Source organism: Nerophis lumbriciformis, linkage group LG21 (assembly GCF_033978685.3).
Source record: "Nerophis lumbriciformis linkage group LG21, RoL_Nlum_v2.1, whole genome shotgun sequence".
Classification (NCBI taxonomy): domain Eukaryota; kingdom Metazoa; phylum Chordata; class Actinopteri; order Syngnathiformes; family Syngnathidae; genus Nerophis; species Nerophis lumbriciformis.
The window spans coordinates 20,050,694-20,078,119 of NC_084568.2; the positions used below are offsets into that span (position 1 = coordinate 20,050,694).

Below are 27,426 nucleotides of genomic sequence, written 5' to 3' on the forward strand. Positions count from 1 at the left end.
TCGGTGCGTTGGAAAACACGGACCAGAGTTTTTTTTTTTTTTTAACTTGATCTGGATCGGCATTTTCCCATGCTTTGCCGATACGCATTTTTTTGCAAATATCGGCGGCCGATCCGATCCAAATATCGGATCGGGACATCCCTACTGACAATCCATTAAGCGGTGCGGCTTCATAGCTTACCAAAGTCGTACTGAAACATTTTGATAGATTTTTGAGCGCCGTGTGTCATGTTCTATACTTTTAATGGTACATTAACAATGTTGGTGTTTTTTACTTGAGTCACGTTGCCGTCATAGTGCAGTCTACACATATCTCTTATGCTTGACTGCCATCTACTGGTCGCACTTAACATAACACCATGTACAAAAAAAAATTGCTTTGAGGTCAGTAAGCAAAACTAGAATTATTCCGTACATTAGGTGCACCGGGTTATAAGGCGCACTGTCGAGTTTTGAGAAAAAAAAAAAGGCTTTTAAATGCGCCTTATAGTCCAGATAATACGGTACCTTTTACAAGGAAAGATCAGCCTTGTGGGCTCATGGGTTGACATTTAAATGTGAACTGGCAGTTTTGCACAAATAAACGCACCGCTGGACTGCTTGCATCGGAGTGCTTATATCAGATATTTAAGATACAAGTCGATACCATCCGATACTTGTTTTTTTTTGCTGACGGATATTGTCGCGGTCTGGTGAGCGTTGCTTGCAGTGACCCCAAGGATGCAGAGAACGGCGAGTGGGAATGCAAGTAAAAACCAATTGATTACTCACAAGGAAGCAGGGAACAAACAGAAACAGCACACTCAGCGTCAGTCTCAGAGGAACAATGATCCAGCACTGAAGGAGGGACCTAGGTGGAACTAAATGGAACTAATTAAACGAGGAACAGGTTTGCTGACGGGACATGGAACAGAAAGTAAAGGTGCTTCAAAACACAGAGACCAAACAGGAAACACTGACAAAAGTAGAAGCATTTAAGTCCCATCTTAAAACTCATTTGTATACACTAGCCTTTAAATAGACCCCCCTTTTAGACCAGTTGATCTGCTGTCTTTTTTTTTTTGCTCTGCCCCTCTCTCCTGCGTGGAGAGGTTATTAGGTGACCACAGATGAAGCGCTAGTTGTTCAAAGTCGGGACCCGGGGTGGCCCACTCTGCTGTGCATCGGTTGATGACGTCTCTGCGCTGCTGACTTGTCTCCACTCAAGATGATCCCCTGCTGGCCCCACTATGGACTGGACTCTCACACTATTAACTAAATCCACTCGACGTCCATTGCACCGGTCACCCAGGGGGCAGGGGTCCCTACATCTGCGGTCCCCTCCAAAGTTTCTCATTGTATCCCACTGGGTTGAATTTTTTCTTGCCCTGATGTGGGATCTGAGCCGAGGATGTCGTTGGGGCTTGTGCAGCCCTTTGAGACACTTGTGATTAAGGGCTTGTGGAGGGGGGCGTGGTCGGCACGCCTCCTGCGGAAGGGAGTGTGTATGGCCCGGCTTCGAAGCCCAGCTGACAGGTGAGTAGATTGCCCAGCTGGGGCTGGTTATCTAATCACCTGTCTGCTTTATCAGCAGCGTCCGAGGCCATGAGGGGGGAAGCAGACACACACGAGCGAGCAGGAAGCCGCGAGCGAGACAGCCCCGAACATTGCTCAACATATACAGAAAAAATGAAAGACTTGTTGAACCCTGGACTTAGGCTCACGGGGATTCTCTTGGTCCCAGGGGAACCCACACATTAGAGACTTCCACAGGGCTATATGAATACACTTTGGTTAATTAATATATTAATTAATTAATATATTCTGTAGACATACCCTCATCCACGCTCTTTTCCTGAAAGCTGATCTGCAAATGCAAATCGGTCGTACGATCTGGGTATAGGGGCGAAAGACTAATCGAACCATCTTCAAAATTGACAAAAACAGATTGACAAAACAAGAGCACCAAGACAGGAAGTGATTCTAAACACAAACACACAGGAAAAAACCCAAACATAACCAAACTGTCAGTAGCAATTCTGACAGATATCCCGTATCAATATCGAATCGGGACAACCCTAATTGGAACATGTGTGTAGATGTTACACAGAGGTGGAGGAGGCGACGGATGATCGGTTCCTGCCCTGCGTAACACCACCAACAAACATATGTCGAGCATGAATTGGTCCTCACCAAAATAAACGTCACTCTCGGCTCCACAACTGTCTCGTCTCGTCCACCAGCTCACTGGCCTTGTGGTTAGAGTGTCCGCCCTGAGACTGGGAGGTTGTGAGTTCAAACCCCTGCCGAGTCATACAAAAGACTAAACAAATGGGACCCATTACCTCCATGCTTGGCACTCAGCATCAGGTTGGAATTGGGGGTTAAATCACCAAATGATTCCCGAGCGCGGTGCACGCTGCTGCTCACTGCTCCCCTCACCTCCCAGGGGGTGAACATGGGGATGGGTCAAATGCAGAGGACACATTTCACCACACCTAGTGTGTGTGTGACAATCATTGGTACTTTAACTTAATCATCTCTCGTAGCTCTTTCTCCCCTCACTCGACTCTAACTTCCAACCTGACATATTCACGGCTACGGAAGCAGTCGGACATCCTAACACATCACTGCATGAGCGCTGCGGCATGAAGATAGAGGCCCAAGATACATTACCCATTCCATTCAGCCTGCCAGAAAATGTGTCCCCCGCTATATTCTGAAATGATGAACTGACATTGTGTAGTTTATCCCCTACATCTTTTTGATCCTCAGTCAGAAAACGTGCACATTTGAATCATTTCATCAATCACAGCTGAGTTATTAGGGGATACACGTTATCTCAGCCTCAGTGTCAGTGCCTCAAAATGCCCCAGTGGTGTTCATCTCACTGCATGAGAAGATGGGAACAAATGATATTAAAATCAAATTACAGGTTATTTTAACGTAGTATCCAGACAGTTACCTGTAATCTTGAAGCAGGTAAGTACCGTATTTTTGGGACTATAAGGCGCACTTAAAATCCTTTCATTTTCTCAAAACGCGACAGTGCGCCTTATAACCCGGTGCGCCTAATGTGCGGAATAATTTTGGTTGTGCTTATCGACCTGGAAGCCATTTTATTTGGTACATGGTGAAATGATAAGGGTGACCAGTAGATGGCAGTCACACATAAGAGACACGTGTAGACTGCAATATGACTCAAGTAAACAACACCAACATGTTATATGTTCCATTGAGAATATAGAACATTACACACGGCACTCAAAAATCTATCACAATGTTTTAGTACGACTTTGGTAAGCTATGAAGCCGCACTGCTTGATGGATTGTACTGTGCTTCAACATACAAGTATTATTATGGTGTGTGTATAAGGTAAGACATATTATCTGGCGTTTTGTTTCGCAATATTATGCAAAAGCAACTTTTCTTACCTTCTGGTACCTGCTGATCTGTATTTGGGATCTGCATCAGTCCTGAAAACGTACGCGCTTCGCCTTTGTAGTCAGTGCCGACACCGTTGTTGATAAGCTTCTTCTTTTTCTCTATCTTCTTGTTATGGGACATTCATCCTCCGCTGTTGCCATTTCTAATAAGTAAAGTTCTTACTTATATCTGTCAGTAAACTCGCCATGAAAGCGCTAAAACATACCGGTATAGTGAGTTTATATTATTCACCCAAGGAACTTTAGTTATTAGAGAGTTCTGGTCGGACGATTTTGTCACGGGACACATTTCCGGCGTTGTTGTTGCACTAGTGGGCCACAGATGAGGAGATGCTGCTTCGTTATTGATTTAAGTAAAGTCTGATTGTCATTAAAACAGTTAGCTTCATCTTTTGACACTTCTTCCACTCCCGTCCTTGCACGCTACACCGCTACAACAAAGATGACGGAGAAAAGATGCTGCCGAAGGTGAGGCACGTAAATAAGACCGCCCACAAAACGGCGCATCCTGAAGAGACGATCAGAAAGCGGCTTGAAGATGATCTGTAAAACATAATCGGTGCAACATTTTAACCAAATAAACCACCATTACATGTTATGTAGACCACAAGGAAGTGTTTTCCATTTAGAAAAAAGAAATAATAATATGACTCCTTTAATGCGCCTTATGGCGCTTTATATGGTCCGGAATAGAGATGTCCGATAACATCGGCCTGCCGATATTATCGGCCGATAAATGCGCTAAAATGTAATATCGGAAATTATCGGTATCGTTTTTTTTATTAACGGTATCGGGTTTTTTTTTTTTTTTTTTTTTTTTAATTAAATCAACATAAAAAACACAAGATACACTTACAATTAGTGCACCAACCCAAAAAACCTCCCTCCCCCATTTACACTCATTCACACAAAAGGGTTGTTTCTTTCTGTTATTAATATTCTGGTTGCTACATTATATATCAATATAGATCAATACAGTCTGCAAGGGATACAGTCCGTAAGCACACATGATTGTGCGTGCTGCTGATCCACTAATAGTACTAACCTTTAACAGTTAATTTGACTCATTTTCATTAATTACTAATTTCTATGTAACTGTTTTTATATTGTTTTACTTTCTTTTTTATTCAAGAAAATGTTTTTAATTTATTTATCTTATTTTATTTTATAAATTTTTTTAAAAGTACCTTATCTTCACCATACCCGGTTGTCCAAATTAGGCATAATAATGTGTAAATTCCACGACTGTATGTATCAGTTGATATCGGTATTGGTAATTAAAGAGTTGGACAATATCGGAATATCGGATATCGGCAAAAAGCCATTATCGGACATATCTAGTCCGGAAAATACGGTACATTAAAACCCTTTGTCCAAAAAGTCGTTGATATGTTTAGTGGCCTGCTGCATTATATAAGGATCATCTCATTACAGCTACACAGAGGACTAAAATGATTACATCACTAAGAGAATGCTGGCGCAGCAAAACGTTGACTTCATTTCCCATGCATATTGCTTTTTTTCCTTCCATATTTTTCCTGTCAGAAAGGTGAAGAGTTGGATTTTGACCGAGATCATTTTTATGACCTTTTGGGTATTGAATTTGTTTTATAGGACGCTAAGGATTCTTGCGTTGATCTTGGCGGTGAGCTCATGCTTTCAAGCTCTGCTCACCTACGTGCACTGACTACTGAACGCACTAAGAGTCAAACACATCAAGGCTATTTCTTAGTGGGGGCTCACATAAACTCCCACGTTATCCAAACATTTACCGGATAAATCTTTTTTAACAGAGTGGAAAGACCCAGGCATAACCTGTCAGCATAAACTGAATTAGAGCGTGTTGATAGCCCTTAAAAGGGTACTGCACTTTTTTTGGAAGTTTTCCTATCGTTCACAGTCGTTATGAAAGACATGACGGATGTATTGTTGTATTTCTTTCAATGCATTCTAACTCGTAAATGAAAGTCCGCTTGGGAGGTCCTCTATTCTGGCCATAAAACCCAATGAAAAAACATCCAAAAACCGCCAAAAATACTCCATTTACATCTTGTGACCTGAATATTAACCAAGTACCGTATTTTTCGGACTATAAGTCGCTCCGGAGTATAAGTCTCACCGGCCGAAAATGCATAATAAAGAAGGAAAAAAACATATAAGTCGCACTGGAGTATAAGTCGCATTTTTGGGGAAATTTATTTGATAAAACCCAACACCAAGAATAGACATTTGAAAGGCAATTTAAAATAAAGAATAGTGAACAACAGGCTGAATAAGTGTAAGTTATATGACGCATAAATAACCAACTGAGAACGTGCCTGGTATGTTAACGTAACATATTATGGTAAGAGTCATTCAAATAACTATAACATATAGAACATGCTATACGTTTACCAAACAATCTGTCACTCCTAATCGCTAAATCCCATGAAATCTTATACGTCTAGTCTCTTACGTGAATGAGCTAAATAATATTATTTGATATTTTACGGTAATGTGTTAATAATTTCACACACAAGTCGCATCCCCTGCCAAACTATGAAAAAAAACTGCGACTTATAGTCCGAAAAATACGGTATTAGTGATATTGTTATTATAAGCGCTAACGCTGACAAACTATTTCTAGCTTGTGTGCTTATGTTTACGTCATCGAGTCAGCCGTTTCCTTGCATCCTTTGCGAGTGAACGTTTTTTGTAGTTAATAAATCATGTCTCTTACCTGGATAGTAGAAGGATGAGGACGTATTCCGACAACTTGGTCGACTTTGACAGCCAATTTAGACCCGGGAATGGCGAGAATGACACGAAAAGACGCTTTGTTCGAGCCCTTTGTTTTCACCTAAACAGGGATATATGAACATCCTTGCAGTCGGCATCATAAAGACAGCAGACTTAGTACAGTAAGTGATGTTTTATTATGTTTGTCGGCTCTCATGAAGTCTGCAGTGAGTAGTCAAAAAATATTAACCAAGTTAGCACAAAACAGCAGAAACAAAAGGCTAGTGCAGCATAGGTACTCGTACACACTAACAAAGGGCGATAATCCAACCCTGGCAAAGAGCAACAGGTGAACCTAAATAGACTTAATTAGAAAGAGAAAACAGGTGTGCGCGAAGAAAACTAAACTGATAGGGAAGGTGCAACAAAACCAGGGGTCTAACAGGAAGTAGAACCACAATAAGAGCACCAGGACCCGAAATGGTACAGAACGCAAGAAAATAAAAAAAGTTCAAACTGTCATCACACAACGCCTCATTTTCAGAAGGCGCCTTTGGAAAAGTATTTTTAAAGACAAAATTACTTAAAAATTTTTTTTTTTTTAAATTGACAATTCGATAATTGTCCACTGAGCAGCAGTCCCCTAAAATTAGCATCACAACTTCTCTGTTGTTTGCTTAAGCATGTGATAAGTGTGTGTGCAAGTTGCTTCCTCGCAGTCCCACTGTCAGACACGGCACCGGAGCCCAGCGTGCAGGTTTTAACAGGGTTTTTTAATAAGCATGTGTTCAACAAAAGTTTTCTCTCCAGTAGAACGTGACTTTTCAGTCACGTCCGTATCCTCTCTCCCCTCCTGCTCCCGTCCGCTTACTGTTAAAGACAACAGATGATTAGATTAACATGTACCACCTGTAAAGACTAATCACCTGCCTGCTGTGTCTCGCCGCCAGCACTGCCACGCCCCCGTCTGATGGTGCTCTGTCCTCAGCACCATGGACAGAGGCGGTGACCTTTGCTCCTGCAGGCAGCGCTGGCCACATCTCCCTCCACAGTGTGGTTTTGTGCGTTGGGGCCTCATGTATTAAGAGATGCGTGGATTTCCTACAAAGAATTGCCTTTTGTTCAAAATCAAAAAACAGCGTACGCAAGAAAAAAGAGGTGGGTGACTTTATTTACCCCCAATATAAATATAATTTGTGTAACTTAAAAGAAAATGTGTTCATACAGTATGAACAGCTCAAAACGAGAGTAGAGTTTCACGTTAAACTTGTGTCAAATTTAGTTTTCAATCTTTTTAAATAAAAACACACCAGCATACCACAAAAGATACAGAAGACTTTGACTCTTGTTTGATTAATCAATTTATTATTACAACCCAGGAGAGGCTTTGCTGTCAGAACCTCTACCGTCTCCGGTGCTATTAATGGGCCGCCACTGGCTGTGCTAGAGTCACAGGCACACATTGTGACAGCGATAGGTAGCAAAACGATCGCCTACATAAATTTATAGACATCCTCAATACTGTTAATATGAATTATTAAATGCATTGGCAAAAATGTGAATTTTGCGTCATGGTCTTGATCTTTTTACATTGTTGAAATCAAATGCTGGCAAATGCCTGAACGATCACCTCTGTGTGTCGCCAAAGTATCCTGTTGAAATATTTGCACATGAAGCTTGAAGTTTGTCTAAGCCAGGGGTCGGCAACCCAAAATGTCGAAAGAGCCATATTGGACCAAAAATACAAATAACAAATCTGTCTGGAGCCGCAAAAAGTTAAAAGCCTTATATAAGTGTTATAATGAAGACAACACATGAAGTATCTATAATAGCTATATTAGCCTACTATCAAAGGCTGACACAAATCTTCGTTGACAGAAATGTTGTATTTTATTTTTATTCGACACATTTTTGCAACATTGGAAATCATTAGTAAAATGGAGGCTTCTCACAGAATGAGATAACTCCTGGAAATGACTGGCTCAGAATGGCCAAAGGTATATATATGTGTGTGTCCAAGTTAAAGGAAACGGCAGGCTGTCTTCTTTTAGTGGATTTATTACAATCTTTGTAAGTTTGGTAATGTTTGCTGTGGTCTGGAACAACATGGCACACAAGCAACCATCAGAAATGCAGCCGATATTACATACAGATAATGTGTCACGAGACATGCAAATATAAGTTAAATACTCAGAGGAGATAAGTAAAGGAAATTAAATGAACTCAAATATACCTACAAACGAGGCATAATGATGCAATATGTACATACAGCTAGCCTAAATAGCATGTTAGCATCAAATAGTTTGCAGTCATGCACTGACCAAATATGCCTAAATAGCAATCCAGCAAATCAATAACATCAACAAAGCTCACCTATGTGCATTCACGCACAGCATCAAAAGTTTGGTGGACAAAATGAGACAAAGGAGTGACATAAAACACGTCTTTCTGTGGCAGCATCGGAGAAGGTCGTGCATGTAAACAAACTACGGTGAGTTCAAGGATCGCTGAAATTAGGACAAAACGGTGCTTGCCAAATAGTCTCATCAGTGAAGCATGTTTAATATAAACAGTGGGACTTATAACAATTAGGAAGGTTTGTGTCATGTTTGTCCTCCAGGAACCATATTAACTAAAGGCCTTAGTGGCCACATGCGTGGACAGCACCTTTTAGCTCTTATTTCCAAAATTGTGTACACTACTGAATTGGGGTCTTATGCCGACATATGGACACTTATACTGCTATCTGGTGGTGTCAGAAGAGTATAACATACAATGGAATTTGGAAAAAAAAGAAGTGTAAAAATAAAAATGTGCATGTCACTACATATGAAGTACACATTTGTGTACTTATGGACTAAGTACATCATATTAAAAGAGGATTTTTAGTTTTTATTCTAATTAGGGTCCAATAATGTTGTCTGTCTATCTGTGTTGGCCCTGCGATGAGGTGGCGACTTGTCCAGGGTGTACCTCGCCTTCCGCCCGATTGTAGCTGAGATAGGCTCCAGCGCCCCCCGCGACCCCAAAGGGAATAAGCGGTAGAAAATGGATGGATGGATGGAAGCCCAAATAGCAAAGAGAAATACAAAAAGCATGTAAACAAACAGCTTGGGCCTTAAGAGGTTAAAACAAAAAACTTTTTCCATTTTCACGCATCTCTAAAAGAGGTCCAGGGAACCAGTAGGGCGGCGCTAAAGAGCCACATGCGGCTCTAGAGCCGCGGGTTGCTGACCCCCGGTCTAAGTCTGAGTCTAAGTTGGTGTGAGGCACCGCAGATTTCACTCTTGTTACATCTCATCTTTGCCGTGAAAAACGGCGAAATCTGACTTCATATTAGTGACGAAACTCAAATATTCCAAAACTGATGGGTTTGCATAAATCGTTACTTTTATATTGTGCTATTTTTACCATGTCAATTTAAAAAATAAAAACAAGATTTCGAAATATTCTTTTAAAAAAGTGGTGTCGCTGCACACCATTGCAGACCTCCGTGAAGCACTGAGCAGAGAAAACCACACGGAGCAAAGACATGCACCAACAGTGAAAGTGCGGCAAACAGCATGCATAAATTACAATTAGAGAGAGAAAATGTGCCTGAAGCGCTGTCTGTTCTGTTCATATGTCCTGTGTGTGACAGAGTGCTCCACGCACGTGCGCTCTGGCAGACTGCTAGTTTGCATGTAGAGTGGGACTTAAAATACACTTAAATCTCAAATCAATGATCCACATTGAAATGAATTGAAATTGAAGTATTCTTGATTGTTCTGGGCCCCCCAAAACACAAACATTTCAACATGTAAAACACTATTACATTTAAAAAAAACAATCTTAAAGATAACTGTATCAAAAACAAGACAATAGAACAAACCTTGGCAGAATATAGATAGATTTTCAAGCCGGCCCGCCGGATGTTCCAAAAATAATTTTTTAGACATTTAACATCGACACTGTAGCCGCCATTATGGTGTGCAGTGCTGTTTTTGCGTTTATCGTAAGTCTTGACTATGGTTGTACGGTATACCGGTATTAGTATAGTACCGCCATACTAATGAATCATATTCGGTACTATACCGCCTCTAAAAAGTACAGATTCCCCACCCCTGCCACCACCCCCCCCGCCGTCGTGACAGTGTTGTTTTACGATCAGACGAGCATGTTCGGCGGCACACAATCACGGAGTACTTACAAGCAGACACAGTGTGTAGACAGAAAAGGGTGAACGGACGCATTTTGACGATAAAGGTGAAGTTATAACACTGAAACGCCCTCAGGAAGAGGTGCTTTAAGACATGGCTTAGCGGCTAACGTCCAGTCGCAGTCGGCAGTGTTTTAGCTACTTCTAAATCACTAATCCTGGTCTCCATGGCGACAAATAAAGTACTTTTCTTACAAGTATCATCCCTGCAGGACGAGGAATAGCTAAACATGCTTCACTACACACCGTAGCTCACCGGCGTCAAAATGTAAACTAACGCCATTGCTGGATCTACACCTGACATGCACTGTAATGATACCAAGTACAGGCACGTATCTAGTCGATACTACTATGATTACATCAATATTTTTTAGCATCACAAAATCTTCTTTCGTTTTTTTTAAATGTATATTATGTTTATAAACTCAGTAAATATGTCCCTGGACACATGAGGACTTTGAATATGACCAATGTATGATTCTGTAACGACTTGGTGTCATGTCTGGGATCATGTTTTTAAGTTATGTTCTGCTTGGTTTTTGGACTCTTTTTAGTTGCTGCTTTTTCACTCCCTTGTCTTGTTTCCATGGTTACCCATTAGTTTCACCTGTTCCACGTTTGGACTCATTGTGCACTCTTGTTTGTTTTGTCACCAGAGCAACCCATTAGTTTTCACCTGTCCTCCCGACTCACGCACCTGTCTTTAATCATGTCTCCACTATTTAAGCCCGTAGTTGCCAGGCAATCAGCCTGGGGACATCACACTCTCGATATACCCCTGACATTCTTGATACCACCGTTCATGCTGCTCTTTGCTTCCGCAAGTAAGTTGTGTTTATTTATGCCACAGTTAGTGTCTTTTGTTTTGCCATGTTCATAGTTATGCATAGTCCAAGTTTTTGTTCCCTGCGTTAAGTTTTGTGCCTCGACTGCGAGCGCCTTTTGTTTGTTCCTTTTTTGAGTGTTAAAATTAAATATGTATTTACCTTCACGCCATGTCCGGTCCAAATCCTTTGCACCATGGGAAAACAAACCACGCCAAAGTCCAAGTCCTGACACTTGGTATTGGATCGATACCCAAATTTGTGGTATCATCCAAAACTAATGTAAAGTATCAAACGAGAAGAATAAGTGATTATTACATTTGAACAGAAGTGTAGATAAAACACGTTAAAGAGAAAGTAAGCAGATATTAAAAGTGAATGAACAAGTAGAATAATAATGAATTTTCTACCACTTGTCCTTAATAATGACACATGCAGCCTGTCTTTTTTCCATTTTCTCGCTGCTCTCCTACATTCGCGGCGGGCAGCACGAGTGACGTCATTCAACCAGGGCTCAGGCGTGGGTTTGGCGCGGCGGCACTTCAAAGGAGCGATCTTGTCCAGTGTTTGTAAACAAATAGAGTTGAACCCAGAAACCAACTTTTCAGTATTCAGACAAACAGAGGCTGCAGAGTTATCATCACAGGGAGTCAGAAAAATAGAGGAGAACAGAGCAGGAGACAAAGAATTAAACATGCGAGAGCTCAGTTTAACCGGACACTGAGTGGGGATATCAACAGAAGAATAAATGATTATTACATTTTTACAGAAGTGTAGATAGAACATGTTGAAAGAGAAAGTAAGCAGATATTAACAGTAAATGAACAAGTAGATTAATAATTTATTTTCCACCACTTGTCCTTAATAATGTTGACAAAATAATAGAATGATAAATGACACAATATGTTACTGCATACGTCAGCAGCTAAATTAAGAGCCTTTGTTTGTTGACTTACTACTAAAAGACAAGTTCACTATTTTATTTCAGGACAAAATTGCAATAACAAACATATGTTTGAAGGCCTACTGAAATGCAATTTTCTTATTTAAACGGGGATAGCAGTTCCATTCTATGTGTCATACTTGATCATTTCGCGATATTGCCATATTTTTGCTGAAATGATTTAGTAGAGAACATCGACAATAAAGTTCACAACTTTTGGTCGCTGATAAAAAAGCCTTGCCTGTACCGGAAGTAGCAGACGATATGCGCGTGACATCACAGGTTGTGGAGCTCCTCACATCCGCACATTGTTTACAATCATGGCCACCAGCAGCGAGAGCGATTCGGACCGAGAAAGCGATGATTTCCCCATTAATTTGAGCGAGGATGAAAGATTTGTGGATGAGGAAAGTGAGAGTGAAGGACTAGAGGGCAGTGGGAGCGATTCAGATAGGGAAGATGCTGTGAGAGGCGGGTGGGACCTGATATTCAGCTGGGAATGACTAAAACAGTAAATAAACACAAGACATATATATACTCTATTAGCCACAACACAACCAGGCTTATATTTAATATGCCACAAATTAATCCCGCATAACAAACACCTCCCCCCTCCCGTCCATACAACCCGCCAATACAACTCAAACACCTGCACAACACACTCAATCCCACAGCCCAAAGTACTGTTCACCTCCCCAAAGTTCATACAGCCCATATATTTCCCCAAAGTCCCCAAAGTTACGTACGTGACATGCACATAACGGCACGCACGTACGGGCAAGCGATCAAATGTTTGGAAGCAGCAGCTGCATGCGTACTCACGGTACCGCGTCTGCATATCCAACTCAAAGTCCTCCTGGTAAGAGTCTCTGTTGTCCCAGTTCTCCACAGGCCAATGGTAAAGCTTGACTGTCATCTTTCGGGAATGTAAACAATGAAACACCGGCTGTGTTATCCGGCACAACAGTCAGGGGGTGCATTCTACGGCGGGGGTGCGTTATCCGGCACAACACCTGCCGCAATACATCGCTTCCCACCTACAGCTTTCTTCTTTGCTCCATTGTTCATTGAACAAATTGCAAAAGATTCACCAACACAGATGTCCAGAATACTGTGGAATTTTGCGATGAAAACAGACGACTTAATAGCTGGCCACCATGCTGTCCCAAAATGTCCTCTACAATCCGTGACGTCACGCGCTGACGTCATCATACCGAGACGCTTTCAGCAGGATATTTTGCGCGGAATTTAAAATTGCACTTTAGTAAATTTAACTAACCCGGCCGTATTGGCATGTGTTGCAATGTTAAGATTTCATCATTGATATATAAACTATCAGACTGTGTGGTCGGTAGTAGTGGGTTTCAGTAGGCCTTTAATGTACCCTAAGACTTTTTTGTTAAAACAAAGCCAATAATTACATTTTTTGTGGTCCCCTTTATTTAGAAAAGTACCGAAAAACATTTTGGTACTGGTACCGGTACCAAAACATTGGTATCGGGATAACACTAGTATGCAGTGATAGTTGACTTTGTAGAACTTGTGTACATCGGAGAGACATGCCCATCCAGGACGTCCTGAAAACCGGCATTTCCATCGTCCAGCCGACCGAACTGGTCAATGAGCGGGCAAAAGCGAGCAAAATGTGTTTTTATGCAAACATTGTTTTTGTAAACGTACCCTGTAAATCTTGTAGGTTATTTTTTCCAATTGGACTTGATCTCCAAAGAGCAGATGGAACACAGCGGGGACTTCACAATATTAAATAAAACAGGCAGGTGATTCATCTTTCCAGCGAGCAGAGATGTAATTCAGCCAAATTAACGTGTGGAACAAAACATGGCGATCCAGATGTTTACCGGGGGGGTTCCTTCAAGGCTTTGAGAGACACAGCATCCTGTGCCAACCTTGTTCTAATTGCAACTATAAGATCAAGCTGATCATTGCGCTCTGAAAACACTGTTCATTATGAAGCACATGATTCACTTATGGGGCATTACAAGCCAATTAAGTATAGCCAAGACCACCCTAGCAGGACGCATGAAAAAGTTATATAACGCCAGCTGACAAGGGGGAAGATGCACATTGCTCTAACTAGAAATATTAGAAGTGCTGCTCAGCCACAAGACCTGACAAGATACTGAACCAACTGTAAACATTATAATAATAATATAGAACTAGAAAATTCCCGCGGAAATTTTGAAGGGCCTGCTATCTGTGCCCTGGACCTTTTGGCCGGGGGTTGTCGGAAGCCGCCGTACTTTTAAGATGGTGCCGAGTGTCTGAATCCGTGAGTTTTAGGTGTAACTGTACAAAATGAGCTATAGAGCTAGCCTAAAACATTAGCATTCGCTTGTGCACTTAAGTGTCAATGTAGGCATAGGCGCCGATCTACATTTCTGCCAGTGGGTGCTCGGTGTGTGTGTATTAGTGTTGTCCCCATACCAATATTTAGGTACCGGTACCAAAAGTATTTCGGTACTTTTCTAAATAAAGGGGACCACAAAAAAATTAATTATTGGCTTTATTTTAACAAAAAAATCTTACGGTACATTTAAACATATGTTTCTTATTGCAAGTTTTTCCTTAAATAAAATAGTGAACATACAATACAACTTGTCTTTTATTAGTAAGTAAGCAAACAAAGGCTCCTAATTTAGCTGCTGACATATGCAGTAACATATTGTGTCATTTATCATTCTATTATTTTGTCAAAACTATTAAGGACAAGTGGTAGAAAATGAATTATTAATCTACTTGTTTATTTACTGTTAATATCTGCTTACTTTCTCTTTTAACATGTTCTGTCTACACTTCTGTTAAAATGTAATAATCACTTATTCTTCTGTTGTTTGATACTTTACATTAGTTTTGGATGATACCACAAATTTGGGTATCAATCCGATACCATGTAGTTACAGGATCATACATTGGTCATATTCAAAGTACTTGTGTGTCCAGGGATATATTTTATAAACATAATATAAATGGAAAAAAAACCCGAAAGAAAATTTTGCGATTTAAAAAAATATCAATGTAATCATAGTACTATCAACTAGACATGGCATCATTACAGTGGATGTTAGGTGTGGATCCACCAATGGCGTTTGTTTATATTGTAGCGTCCCGGAAGAGTTGGTACTGCAGGGAATTCTGGGAATTTGTTCTGTAGTGTTTATGTTGTGTTGCGGTGCAAATATTCTTCCAATTGTCGTTGTTGTTTATTGTGATTTTCACTATATGGCACATGTTTATGACAGTGTTGGCATTGTTCATACTGCCACCCTTAGTGTGACATGTATGTCTGTTGAATAATTATGCCCTTCATTCGCTCGTGTGTGGTGTGTTCATTGTCTAAATGATAATGATATTGGTTCATTGTCGGGCACGATTAAATCTTGGTTAGGATTTGTAAATAATATGATTTGTGACTTTTTAATTATGTGAAATGGACCAAACTCGCCAAAAAATTAACAACAACAAGACTAAATTTTCTAAAATTATTCTAAAGATTAAGAGTTGCCATCAATCCCACGTGGGTGCTTCGGGATCGGCGCCTATGAATGTAGGTATGCATTTGAAGGCTAGGTAATGATTCCTTCAATGCGATCTGGTCTCGTTGAATATAACATTCATGTAAACATTAACACTACAGTAATTGAAATAATCTCCGTCTGTGCCATTTGTAGCTTTAAGAGTTTGACTTTGTTTACCTTTTGGCACAGTCATTCTTGTAGCGTTTCATCACACTGCTGGCCAGAAAAAGTAAATGATGAGCTCAGAACATCAAGTGATGTTAAAATAATGTGACACAACTTTATGGACATCAACCGACTGATTAATTAACTGGCTAAATCTGAGAGCCAACACACAAATTGTCAGGTTTAAACCTCTGACCTCCAAAACTATTGCATCATTGTCAGGCTGCCATACATTTAATTTCCCAGGAGCCTGTGAAAAGTGATTGATTCACACTTCCTCATGTCACAAAGAAACCAATAAAAGAGCTAAATAGGAATGTTGTTATTGTTATGGTATATTTTCTTGAATTAAATTAGAAAATGAAATTCAATATGTAAAACAAGTCTTTAGAATCCGAATCAAAATCCTTTTATTGCCACACAGTAGGATATTTTTTTCCCGTATTTTTCGGACTATAAGGTGCACCTAAAATTCTTTCATTTTCTCAAAAATCGACAGTGCGCCTTATAACCCGTTTTTTCAGGAGGAATTATTTCCCATTCTTGCTTGATGTACAGCTTAAGTTGTTCAACAGTCCGGGGGTCTTCGTTGGGGTATTTTAGGCTTCATAATGCGCCACACATTTTCAATGGGAGACAGGTCTGGACTACAGGCAGGCCAGTCTAGTACCTGCACTCTTTTACTATGAAGCCACGCTGTTGTAGCACGTGTAGAATGTGGCTTGGTATTGTCTTGCTGAAATAAGCAGGGGCGCCCATGATACCGTTGCTTGGATGGCAACATATGTTGCTCCAAAACTTTTATGTACCTTTCAGTATTAATGGTGCCTTCACAGATGTGTAAGTTACCCACATCTTGGGCACTAATACATCCTCATACATCACAGATGCTGGCTTTTGAACTTTGCGCCTAGTACAATTCGGATGGTTCTCTTCCTCTTTGTTCCGGAGGACACAACGTCCACAGTTTCCAAAAACAATTTGAAATGTGGACTCGTCAGACCACAGAACACTTTTCCACTTTGCATCAGTCCATCTTAGATGAGCTCGGCCCAGGGAAGCCGGCGGCGTTTCTGGGTGTTGTTGATAAATGGCTTTCGCTTTGCATAGTAGAGTTTTAACTTGCACTTACAAATGTAGCGACAAACTGTAGTTACTGATAGTGGTTTTCTGAAGTGTTCCTGAGCCCGTGTGGTGATATTCTTTGATGTCGGTTTTTGATGCAGCACCGCCTGAGGGATCCAAGGTCACGGGCATTTAATGTTACCTACAGTGATTTCTCCAGATTTTCTGAACCTTTTAATGATATTACAGACCTTAGATGGTGAACTCCTTGAATTCCTTGCAATAGCTCGTTGAGTTGTTCTTAAACTGTTCGACAATTTCCTCACGCATTTGTTCACAAAGTGGTGACCCTCGCCCCATCCTTGTTTGTGAATGACTAAGCATTTCATGGAAGATGCTTTTATACCCAATCATGGCACCCACCTGTTCCCAGTTAGCCTGTTCACCTGTGGGATGTTCCAAATAAGTGTTTGATGAGCATTCCTCAACTTTCTCAGTCTTTTTTTGCCACTTGTACCAGCTTTTTTGAAACATGTTGCAGGCATCGAATTCCAAATGAGCTAATATTTGCAAAAAATGTTTTCCAGTTTGAACATTAAGTATCTTGTCTTTGCAGTCTATTCAATTGAATATAGGTTGAAAAGGATTTGCAAATCATTGTATTCTGTTTTTATTTACCATTTCCACAACGTGCCAACTTCACTGGTTTTGGGGTTTGTATATAAAGCGCTTTGAGATACTATTGTCACGGCCCGGGCGCACGTCAGTGCGCATTCATGTGTGCGCTGCGCTGGGCGCACCTCCGGGACCACTGCCAGGCTGCAGCAAGCAGCTGCAATCAATCCCCGGCAATCAACACACCTGAAGCTGATGATGAGACCTGCCTTCATAAGCCAGCACAACCTGCTATCCGGGCCAGAACGTAGTCATCTGTTCCTGTACAGCAGTGGTTCTCAAACTTTTTTTGTCATCCCCCACTTTGGACAAGGGGGAGTTTTCAAGCCCCACCTGCCCCCATCGGCCTAACAGAACGCTAATGCCAAGCTTAACATTTTCAAATTTATTGAACATCAAGTAACATCAAGTTGTATACATTCAAACTCAATAACATAAAATAACATCAAGTTCAATAATGAATAAAATAACTGTGCAGTTGTGGTATAACTTGCCCATCCATCCATCCATTTTCTACCGCTTATTCCCTTTGGGGTCGCGGGGGGCGCTGGAGCCTATCTCAGCTACAATCGGGCGGAAGGTGGGGTACACCCTGGACAAGTCGCCACCTCATCGCAGGGCCAACACAGATAGACAGACAACATTCACACTCACATTCACACACTAGGGCCAATTTAGTGTTGCCAATCAACCTTTCCCCAGGTGCATGTCTTTGGAGGTGGGAGGAAGCCGGAGTACCCGGAGGGAACCCACGCAGTCACGAGGAGAACATGCAAACTCCACACAGAAAGATCCCGAGCCCGGGATTGAACCCAAGACTACTCAGGACCTTCGTATTGTGAGGCAGATGCACTAACCCCTCTGCCACCGTGCTGCCTGGTATAACTTGCATCAAGTTCAATAATAAATAAAATAACTTGCATCAAGTTCAATAATAAATAAAACAAAAGTGTTATAACTTGCATCAAGTTCAATAATAAATCAAAAAAAGTGTTATAACTTGCATCAAGTTCAATAATAAATCAAATAAAAGTGTTATAACTTGCATCAAGTTCAATAATAAATCAAATAAAAGTGTTATAACTTGCATCAAGTTCAATAATAAATCAAATAACTTGCATCAAGTTCAAAATAAATAAAATAAAAGTGCCACTTTGCAATCTTTGCAAAAAAAAAAGGAGGAGCTATGCATTTGGCAAGACAGGGCAAGTGACAGCACTTTGCCCCGGGAGAGCCACCTTGCTTCACTGTGAAACACATACTTGCCAACCCTCCCGGATTTTCCGGGAGACTCCCGAAATTCAGCGCTTCTCCCGAAAACCTCCCGGGATAAATTTTCTCCCGAAAATCTACCGAAATTCAGGCGTACCTGAGTGACGTGTCGACAGCATGTTTTCACGTCCGCTTTCCCACAATATAAACAGCGTGCCTGCCCAATCACATTATAACTGTAGAATGATCGAGGGCGAGTTCTTGGTTTCTTACGTGGGTTTATTGTTAGGCAGTTTCATTAACGTCCTCCCAGCACGGCGACAACACACAACAACAGCAGTCACGTTTTCGTCTACCGTAATGCAGTTCGTCTGCCGTAAACAGCAATGTTGTGACACTCTTAAACAGGGCAATACTGTCATCTAATGTACAGGCATATGTGACATTAACATCTAGGGCTTTTAGAGAGTGCAGTGCACAACTGCGCACACAACAAGGAGACGAAGCAGAATGCATCATCAGAGAGGGTGTTCAGCATGGTTAGAAAAATAGCGACAGAGAATAGAACAAGGATGGACAATGCAACCCTTAACTCAACAATGAGTAGATGAGTGTTATGTGTGTGTATATGTGTAAATAAATAAACACTGAAATTCAAGTATTTCTCTTATTTATATATATATATATATATATATATATATATATATATATATATATATATATATATATATATATATATATAGCTAGAATTCACTGAAAGTCAAGTATTCTTATATATATATATATATATATATATATATATATATATATATATATATATATATATATATATATATATATATATATATATATATATATATATATATATATATATATATGTTAAATACTTGACTTGGTGAATTCTAGCTGTAAATATACTCCTCCCCTCTTAACCACGCCCCCACCCCCACGTCCCGAAATCGGAGGTCTCAAGGTTGGCAAGTATGGTGAAACAGCACGGCTGTATGATCAGCTCCCATTTCCTCACACAGTGCAGAGAATAGTCGCGCTTTCAGTGGTCGTGTTTTGATCAAATTTACCGCGCTCACATCTGTTAAAACCTCATTGAGTTCGGGGCTGAGCTGCCTTGACGCGAGTTCTTCCCGGTGAATGACACAGTGTGTCCAATGCGCATTTGGCGCAACCCTCTTTATTAGAGCCTGCAGTTTGTTTCTTGACCCTGCCATGGTCTGTGCGCCATCAGAGCAAAAGTCCACACAGTTTTCCCATTTAAGGTCGTGTTCTTTGAGGAAACCGTCCATTATCTTGAACAGCTCATCAGCAGAGGCTCTATTTTTGATGTATTTGCAAAACAGCAAATCCTCGCACAGTGACTCGCCATTCACATTACATTTATTTATATAGTGGATTTCACAGACAGAATCACAAAGTGATTTACAGTGTGTATAGAAAATGAAAGCATAGTAAAAAAAAAAAAAAAAAAAAAAAAAAAAATTAAAGTGAAATTCCCTCCCGTTCCTCGCGCCCCACCTGTCATGTCTCTATTCCCCACCAGTGGGGCGCGCCCCACACTTTGAGAAACGCTGCTGTACAGTAAGCGAATATCTAGCTCTATGCACTCTTGCTCTCTCTTAGTTTTCTCCCCCGTCGTGTTGAATTGTCTGGTGTCCTCCTTGTCGCTCCCCCCCTGCAGCCTGCCTTCGTTCCCACGTTACGAGCTGTGTGTCTCGTCTTCCCGTATTCCCTCTGCTTCCTTGGCTGCCTCTTGGATCTCGACCTCCCGCCTGGACACAGACCTTTGACGCCTCTCTCCTCCCCTCGACCTCACGTCAGCTCACGGACCTCCGAGCCAGCCTTGATCCTCTTGGACTTCCGCCTCTCGCTCAACACTCCCGGTAAACACTCAGCAGTTACCGTATGTTTCGGACTATAAGTCGCTCCGGAGTATAAGTCGCACCAGCTGAAAATGCATAATAAAGAAGTAATAAGTCGCATTTTTGGGGGAAATGTATTTGATAAAACCCAACACCAAGAATAGACATTTGAAAGGCAATTTAAAATAAATAAAGAATAGTGAACAACAGGCTTAATAATTGTACGTTATATGAGGCATAAATAACCAACTGAGAACGTGCCTGGTATGTTAACGTAGCATATTATGGTAAGAGTCATTCAAATAACTATAACATATAGAACATGCTATACGTTTACCAAACAATCTGTCACTCCTAATCGCTAAATCCCATGAAATCTTATACGTCTAGTCTCTTACGTGAGCGAAATAATATTATTTGATATTTTACGGTAATGTGTTAATAATTTCACACATAAGTCGCACCCCCGGCCAAACTATGAAAAAAACTGCGACTTATAGTCCGAAAAATACGGCAATTCCCACACATAGTCGCACACATTTTCGCACATTTTGGATTTATTACACACTTAATTTTATTATTTATATATATATATTGTGTATATATATATATATATATATATATAAATAGAGCTAAACGACATCCGTCCTGTCGGTTCCGTCTCCTTCCTCCTGTACACACATAACTATATAAATATAATTCACTTCAATGTTGATTGTGAGCGTGTTGTTTAATCTTCCCTGGTGCCATGTCAGTGCCGTTTACATCATAACATGTGCATAACCTGCATATACAGTATACCACAAAGCTGACAATCTGTTCCACTGCACTGCCAAAGGCTAGAGAGGAAGTACTGTGAAACACACAATGCTACAGCCATTGCACCCACTCATGACTCTAAAAGACATGCCATAATTCAACTAAATTATCCAGTTGAGGATTAGAATATATAATAGTCATAAAAGACAACTGTTTATTATGCAGAATGTGCTCCATTAAGGATTTGGATAACGCTGAAGGATTTTATAAAAGGGAGTGAAACACATGAACTAATATTGTTGTCAACCTTACTGTGTTAGTTCCAAATGTGGCGTCACCCACTGAGCAGGCAGGTGCAGACTTGTATTTGATGGCCAACAACAAAACACGCGGCGTATGTTAGCAGGCTGGGGAACCGACCCAAATGGAGATGGAAACCCATCTGAGCTCCCTGAATGTTTGCAGACATCAAGCACTGATCTACTCATCAACTTCAGCATTGGCAGAAGCTCGTTTTGGGTTACACCTAGCTGTGGGAGACAGGGAGCCGGCAAAAATTAGCATATTTAAGTATTTCGAAGGCCTAAAAATGCTATAAAGGTAGTCACCGTGCTTAATCCCAGGGGGTTGAGGGTACATTTTTAGAAAATTCTACAATTAATTTGGGGGAAATAATTGTAAACAGAGTAGAAATAAGCTTTGAGGGAAACTTCTCATTACTGTGAACTAGAGTTGTACGGTATACCGGTATTAATATAGTACCACAATACTAATGAATCATTTTTGGTACCATACTGCCTCTGAAAAGTACCGGTCCCGCACCCTCCCGCAACCCCGTCGAAGTCACGTCGTGACATTGCTGGTTTTACGAGCAGACGAGCATGTTCGGCAGCGCACTATCACGGAGTACTTACAGACACAGTGTGTAGACACAAAATGGAGAACGGACGCATTTTGGCTTAAACGGGGGATAGCAGGTCCATTCTATGTGTCATACTTGATCATTTTGCGATATTGCCATATTTATGCTGAAAGGATTTAGTAGAGAACATCGACGATAAAGTTCGCAACTTTTGGTCGCTGATAAAAAAGCCTTGCCTGTACCGGAAGTAGCAGACGAGTCGCGTGACGTCACAGGTTGTGGAGCTACTCACATCCGCACATTGTTTACAATCATGGCCACCAGCAGCGAGAGCGATTCGGACCGAGAAAGCGACGATTTCCCCATTAATTTGAGCGAGGATGAAAGATTCGTGGATGAGGAAAGTGAGAGTGAAGGACTAGAGGGCAGTGGGAGCGATTCAGATAGGGAAGATGCTGTGAGAGGCGGGTGGGACCTGATATTCAGCTGGGAATGACTAAAACAGTAAATAAACACAAGACATATATATACTCTATTAGCCACAACACAACCAGGCTTATATTTAATATGCCACAAATTAATCCCGCATAACAAACACCTCCCCCCTCCCGTCCATATAACCCGCCAATACAACTCAAACACCTGCACAACACACTCAATCCCACAGCCCAAAGTACCGTTCACCTCCCCAAAGTTCATACAGCACATATATTTCCCCAAAGTCCCCAAAGTTACGTACGTGACATGCACATAGCGGCACGCACGTACGGGCAAGCGATCAAATGTTTGGAAGCCGCAGCTGCATGCGTACTCACGGTACCGCGTCTGCGTATCTAACTCAAAGTCCTCCTGGTAAGAGTCTCTGTTGTCCTAGTTCTCCACAGGCCAATGGTAAAGCTTGACTGTCATCTTCCGGGAATGTAAACAATGAAACACCGGCTGTGTTATCCGGCACAACAGTCAGGGGGTGCTTTCTACGGCGGGGGTGCGTTATCCAGCACAACACCTGCCGCAATACACCGCTTCCCACCTACAGCTTTCTTCTTTGCTGTCTCCATTGTTCATTGAACAAATTGCAAAAGATTCACCAACACAGATGTCCAGAATACTGTGGAATTTTGCGATGAAAACAGACGACTTAATAGCTGGCCACCATGCTGTCCCAAAATGTCCGCTACAATCCGTGACGTCACGCGCTGACGTCATCATTCCGAGACGTTTTGAGCAGGATATTTCGCGCGAAATTTAAAATTGCACTTTAGTAAGCTAACCCGGCCGTATTGGCATGTGTTGCAATGTTAAGATTTCATCATTGATATGTAAACTATCAGACTGCGTGGTCGGTAGTAGTGGGCTTCAGTAGGCTTTAAAAACTAACGATAAAGGTGAAATTATAACACTGAAACGCCCTCAGGAAGAGATGCTTTAAGACATGGCTAACTAGCTAGCGGCTAATGTCCATCCACTGTCGGCAGTGTTTTAGCTACTTCTAAATCACTAATCCTGGTCTCCAATGCGACAAATTAAGTAAGTTTCTTACAAGTATCATCCCTGCAGGACAAGGAATAGCTAAACATGCTTCACTACACATCGTAGCTCACCGGCGTCAAAATGTAAACTAACGCCATTGGTGGATCTACACCTGACATCCACTGTAATGATATCAAGTACAGGCACGTATCTAGTCAATACTACTATGATTACGTCAATATTTTTTGGCATCACAACATCTTCTTTCGTTTTTAAAAACATTTATATTATGTTTATAAACTCAGGAAATATGTCCCTGGACACATGAGGACTTTGAATATGACCAATGTATGATCCTGTAACGACTTGGTTTCGGACAGATACCTAAATTTGTGGTATCATCCAAAACTAATGTAAAGTATCAAACAACAGAACAATAAGTGATTATTACATTTTAACAGAAGTGTAGACAGAACATGTTAAAAGAGAAAGTAAGCAGATATTAACAGTAAATGAACAAGTAGATTAATAATTAATTTTCTACCACTTGTCCTTAATAATGTTGACAAAATAATAGAAAGATAAATGATACAATATGTTACTGCATACGTCAGCAGACTAATTAGAAGCCTTTGTTTACTTACTACTAAAAGACAAGTTGTCTAGTATGTTCACTATTTCATTTAAGGACTTAACTGCAATAAGAAACATGTTTAATGTGCCCTAAGATTTTTTGTTAAAATAAAGCCAATAATGCTATTTTTTGTGGTCCCCTTTATTTAGAAAAGTACCGAAAAGTATATAAATAATTTTAGTAACGGTACCAAAATATTGGCATCGTTACAACACTACTGTGAACAGTCTTTAGATTTGTATCTTATTCTAGTAATCATTTGTATAATCTTATTTGCCCAATATACAGATTAAACATGCTGAAATTGTGGAAACAGCCTTAGACCGCAAGCTGCTTGCTGGCTAGTATAAGGTCTAAAACATATGTCACTTAATGCATCCAGTCATGTGCTGTGCGTAGTTGCTATTTTCAGCACTATATCCCGCAGTGCAGTTCTTAAAGCTCGGGAGCCGCGCCGTCCTTCAGTCAGGATTAGAGACATGCGGGTGAAATAAGGATATTCAGTACAAAATACAGCTTATTGTAGAAGCCATGACCGGACCGTCTGTAGCTGTCAACAGACACAGACTTGACAGGCTGCAAACTCACTGTCGTGTGTGTTTGGGACTAAGCCTGATTCGATGAAAGGGTGAAATGAGACGTAAGAAACATGAAGTCGTGACAATGGTTGCTTTAATTCGTTCCTGGCCAGTGTTGTGACAAGTCAAAATGAACACATTCCTTTTTCACCGCATCAAGGTTTTATTTACAGCTAAACTATAGACCGGGGTCAGCAACCCGCGGCTCAAGAGGCGCATGCGGCTCTTTAGTGCCGCCCTTGTGACTCCCAGGAGCATTTTTAATAAAGGATTGAAAATGGAAAAAGATGAGGGAAAAATAATGTTTTAGTATGTTTTTTGTTTGAGGACAAACATGACACAAACCTTCCCAATTGTTAGAAAGCCCACTGTTTATGTTTAAGTGTATGCTTCACTGATGACAGTATTTGGTCAACATTGTTTTGTCCTACTGATTTCGGGGGTTCTTGAACTCACCATAGTGTGGACTGTGACGCAACTGTTCGTTTACATGTAAAATCTTCCACTCCTTTGTCTCATTTTGTCCACCAAACATTTTATGCTGTGCGTGAATGCACAAAGGTGCGCTTTGTTGATGTTATTGACTTGCTGGAGTGCTAATCAGGTATATTTGGTCAGATGCTAACATGCTATTTAGGCTAGCTGTATGTACATATTGCATCATTACGCCTCGTTTGTAGGTATATTTGATCTCATTTAATTTCCTTTACTTATGTCCTTTGTGTATTTAATTTATATTTGCATGTCTCATGACACATTATCTGTATGTAATATTGGCTGCATTTCAGATAGTTGTTTGTGTGCCATGTTGTTCCAGACCACAGCAAACATTACCTAGCTTGCCAAAGATTGTAATAATATCTATTCGAAGAAGACAGCCTGCCGTTTCCTTTAACTTGGACACACATCTATACATTTGGCCATTAAAAGCCATCAATTTCCAGGAGTTCTCTCACCCTCTGAGTAGCCTCTGATCTACTAATGGTTTCTAATGTTGTAAAAATGCGTAGAATAATTATTAAATTTCGACATTTCAGTCAGCGAAGACTTGCTTCAGCCTGAGACACGTAGTCATTTTGATAGTAGGCTATTATAGCTAATATAGACGCTAACATCAGGTTTTGTCTTCATTATAACACTTATATAAGACTTTTAAAGTCATTTTGATAGTAGGCTATTATAGCTAATATAGACACTTACGTCATGTGTTGCCTTCATTATAACTTATATACGGCTTTTCATTTTGCGGCTCAAGACAGATTTGTTTTTTGTCTTTTGGCTCTTTCAACGTTTTGGGCTGCCGACCCCTGATCTAGGCATCTGTGTTAATGCAAATAGCCCCTTTAAATTATTATAATACTGATTCTCTGATGATGTGAGACATGCCATTTTTATTTTCTACAAATAGGTACAATCATGGATTTAAAGATAGGCAGCTGTGGCTACAAATGTAGCTTACCACCAAATATGTGTAAATGTGGAGTGGATGGCTGATGGGTTCTGAGTTCTGAGCACTTTGAGTGTCTAGAAAAGCGCTATATACTGTAAATCTGATCCTTTATTATTATGATTATTATACATTTGGAGGGGCCTGATACTGCACCTGGATGACTTCAATGCAGCTAGTGATGGTTTAGTGACAATGAATGGTGTCTGTCTCCAGCTCCCTGCAACCCTGAACAGAATAAGTGGTCTAGAAAATGGATGGATTGGTGATATTGTGGATAAACAGCTGCCACCCTGATCTCATTGCACGATCCATCCATTTTTCTGACCCAATAGATTTTGTCCAAGGCAGAAGTAATGGGAAGCTTCATTCCTTTCACGGACTCAAAGGCCGGCGTTAGGGGGAATCTACAAACCCCGTTTCCATATGAGTTGGGAAATTGTATTAGATGTAAATATAAACGGAATACAATGATTTGCAAATCCTTTTCAACTCATATTCAATTGAATGCACTACAAAGACAAGATATTTGATGTTCAAACTCATAAACTTTATTTATTTTTTTGCAAATTATGATTAACTTAGAATTTCATGGCTGCATCACATGCCAAAGTAGTTGGGAAAGGGCATGTTCACCACTGTGTTACATGGCCTTTCCTTTTAACAACACTCAGTAAACGTTTGGGAACTGAGGAGACACATTTTTGAAGCTTCTCAGGTGGAATTCTTTCCCATTCTTGCTTGATGTACAGCTTAAGTTGTTCAACAGTCCGGGGTCTCCGTTGTGGTATTTTAGGCTTCATAATGCACCACACATTTTCAATGGGAGACAGGTCTGGACTACAGGCATGCCAGTCTAGTACCCACACTCTTTTACTATGAAGCCACGTTAATGTAACACATGGCTTGGCATTGTCTTGCTGAAATAAGCAGGGGCGTCCATGGTAACGTTGCTTGGATGGCAACATATGTTGCTCCAATACCTGTATGTACATTTCAGCATTAATGGAGCCGTCACAGATGTGTAAGTTACCCATGTC

At 40.8% G+C, this 27,426-nt stretch overlaps 1 protein-coding gene across 1 annotated transcript in view; it reads right to left on the reverse strand.

The window, feature by feature from the left end:
• Positions 1 to 5,495: 5,495 nt before the first annotated feature.
• The window catches only part of epb41a (erythrocyte membrane protein band 4.1a), a 185,336-nt gene continuing 163,405 nt past the window's right edge, over positions 5,496 to 27,426 (reverse strand). The window contains exon 22 of the mRNA XM_072915565.1: positions 5,496 to 7,245. The gene's annotated coding sequence lies outside the window, so the exon portion shown is untranslated. The remainder of the gene's footprint in view (positions 7,246 to 27,426) is intronic.